Source organism: Oxyura jamaicensis, unplaced genomic scaffold (assembly GCF_011077185.1).
Source record: "Oxyura jamaicensis isolate SHBP4307 breed ruddy duck unplaced genomic scaffold, BPBGC_Ojam_1.0 oxyUn_random_OJ72760, whole genome shotgun sequence".
NCBI lineage: Eukaryota > Metazoa > Chordata > Aves > Anseriformes > Anatidae > Oxyura > Oxyura jamaicensis.
The window spans coordinates 912-3,969 of NW_023311225.1; the positions used below are offsets into that span (position 1 = coordinate 912).

A 3,058-nucleotide genomic window follows, 5' to 3' on the forward strand; every position below is an offset into this window, starting at 1 on the left:
CAGTTATTTTTGAGTTGTGGTTCTCAGTGTCATTTTGAGTGTCCCCTCTTTCTCTTCTCGAGGTGTTGTAGCTGGCTTAAGAGGGCAGATGGAAGCATCTGCCTCAGGGGCAGGTGGGTGGGCAGAGTAAGGCAGCAGATGAAAGTAACTGTCCTGGCTGTGCTGTGGCTACGGATACTGCCTCAACCTATGCTTTTCTTCTTCTTTCGCAGGTTCAAAGGCGCATTCTGCACTCTGAAGAGCAGCACGAGAAGGGGGTCTGGTTGTGAGCCGCATTGGAGCAGAATGGCCAAGTACCGCAAGGTGACTATGAAGGGTTTCTCTCTTGCTTTGCAGGTGCCATGGCAGGCTCTCCACAGAAGTGGCTGAGGATTTGAGATAAGGCTGGAGAGTGACAAGGAGCGGCACATGCAGTGATGGTTTCCAAGCACTGCGGTTGCTTTCTCTTCTGTTTATCAGGTGCCACAGGCAAGGTGGGTTGTAACATCAGTCTTTAGAATTGGAGCAAAGCAGGTCACTTGAATGCCACAGGGCATCTGAGAAGGGTGTTTTAACAGAAAAAGTTTGTCTGTTGTGGTGGTGTCTGATTGCAGTGTGTTTCCACAGGTGAAGAGGTGCCTGGGTCCCCATGTCGTCTAGCCTGTGCATGCCTTGAGGATGAAGGCTGCTTTCCAGTAGTCCCCAAAGCTAAGTTTGGCCTGAAATGCCCTGTCTGTGTCTTGGGTGGGGTTGTATCTTGGCGTGTGTGTGATATGTGCATGGGGATGGCTTTTAAATCAGTGCAGCAGAGGACCAGGATCCAGTAACAACTGTGTAAAGAGGCCCTGGGTTCATCCTTCTCAGCATAGCGTGTGCCAGGCAGAGCAGTTACAGCATGTGTTCTATGGTGTATATTTGTTTCTGTGTACTATAGTATGCATTTATCAGGTCTTGTTCCCTTAGTTCCTGCCTTCTGCAGTGCTTGCTGAGCACCATATCGTGGGTCTTAAATGTATTGTCCTGTTGGCGTGGGACAAGTAATGAAGCATTTCTTGTCTTTCATTGGGACTTTAAAAGGCTGATTTATCTCAAGAGCTTACTGTTGTGTACATTTCTTGCTGGTAGCCATCATGGCCCTCAGTCTTGGGCTTGTGTGTGTCCATGTATGGTTTGGGAGCCTGGCTCCATGTGGTTTGGGGTCCTGGTTCTGTAGTTTTGGACTAATGTTTCTGGTTTGGGGGAGGGGTGGGGGTGTGGGTGGCTCCCTGCGTGGCTCCGGCTGTCCATCCCTGTGCCACCCCACTGCTGTGTAGTGCTGGCCTGACCAAGTTGGAGCATGTGAGCAGCTGAAGAAAAAGAGCTAGTGAAAGAGCAGTATAGCAGCAGGTAGGCTGTGCCTGTGAGGTGCCTGAGGATCTACCTTTTCTTGTGTTGTTTTTTTTTGTTTGTTTGTTTGTTTGTTTTTTCCTCTTTTGTGGGTGCTTCCTGCAGTCTTGGAGAGGTGCATCCCCACATCATGGAGTGCTGAGGAAAAGCGAGAGGGTCGTCAGCCTAGTCAGTGTCCCTAAGCAAGGTCCCCCTAAGGCAAGTCTTTGAAGTGTTTCCCCTCTGTTTTAGTAGGTGCTGTGGTAGGCAGTCTTCAGAGCCTGCTGAGGGTCTGAGGTGAGGCTGGATGCGATAGGGGAGCAGTGTGGCGGGTGATTACTTGCAAACACAATGTTCATTTTATCCCTTTGTTTTCCCAGATGGTGTGGGTGATACTGGCTGCACTGTTGGAGCCTGGACTCAGAGAGGAACGAGTCAGCATTGCAGAGGAGGTGGGTATCAGGGCCAGTGTGCTAGTGAATGCTGGTACTGTTTTTGCAGATGATGATGAGCCTGGCGATTGACCAAGATGTCTCTCAGTGCCTGTGCATTTCTTGAGGTGGAGGAAATTTACTATCCAGCAATCTGAGAGCTAAGTTGAGGGGCACCTGGTATTTGCATATCTGGGGTGGCTGATGGGAGCTGGGAGCCAGAGCAGCATGGAGCCAGCCAGCTGAATATCCTTGGTGCCACTGTGAGGGCGCTTCAGGCTGGGTCACCTTCAGGCTGCTTGAGGCTGTGTCAGCAGGCTAATAGAACGAGCAAGGGGTATTTTGTAGCATGAGTGCATGTGCCAGGCAGGACAGTTCCCTTCTGTCCATCTGTCTTGTAGTGCTGCTTCTGCAGCGTGTGTTGTGTGTCATGCACTCCTCGGGTCTTGATATCCTCCTTGCTTTTTGCACTGGACTGACTAGAAAGGCAACTTTGTAACCACGCCAAACCAAAGGTCCTAAATGCTTGTTTTGCCATCATGGATTTCATCTGAGTGCTTCTTGTCTTGCAGTGACAGCTTAAAGCGCAGATCTGTTTCAGGTTTTGTGCATCATATTCGGTTTCAGATCACATCTGTTTCCATTGTTGCTGTTGCAGAATTCATCTGGGCTTTATCAGGAGCTCTGGCATGGGAATTCATTTCCAAAGCATTTTTTATAAGGGGTTTGCACTCCCCATCCTTATGGTCTCTTGTCTTAATGGCAGGCTCTTTATGCCTCCATCATCCGAATTTTGGCGGTTGCTTCCAGTCGCAGGTCGTAACATTTGAGTCTCTCCTTGGGTCTGCTGTGGAGCACCTGTTCTGACTTGCTGTTGCTGCAGGGCTTCCCTCTGGGAGTCTTTTTTTTTGCGCCTCGTATTCTGTGTTTTGTTCGTAACGTTTGTAGTGTGCCTGTATGTGTGTTTGGCCTGGAGCTGTCCTGCCTGGCAGTTAGTGATGGTAACTAATCTGGCGGTCCGTTGGTGCACTAATACGTTGTCTGGACTGTTTTGGCAAAGACATCCGGTCTGCTACTGGGCACGTACTGAAGGGCAGCTGGCACAGAGTCATCTCTGTGGTGTTCGGCAGATGCGGAGGGGGAGACTTGAGCTGCTTGAGAGCAGCTGTTCGCATAGTGCTTAAATAGAGCAAAAGAAGGTCCGTTGTTGAATCCTGAAAGATTGCAGGTGTGGAGTGTGCTCTTTTTTTTTTTTTTTTTTTTTTTTTCCCCCCCCTCTTGCC

The 3,058-nt window shown here is 49.7% G+C and overlaps 1 long non-coding RNA gene across 1 annotated transcript in view; it reads left to right on the forward strand.

Moving 5' to 3' along the window:
* The first annotated feature begins 220 nt into the window (after nucleotides 1-220).
* LOC118159939 overlaps nucleotides 221-3,058 on the forward strand; it is a 4,821-nt gene continuing 1,983 nt past the window's right edge. Inside the window, exon 1 of the long non-coding RNA XR_004747289.1 lies at nucleotides 221-606. This is a non-coding gene — a long non-coding RNA (uncharacterized LOC118159939). The remainder of the gene's footprint in view (nucleotides 607-3,058) is intronic.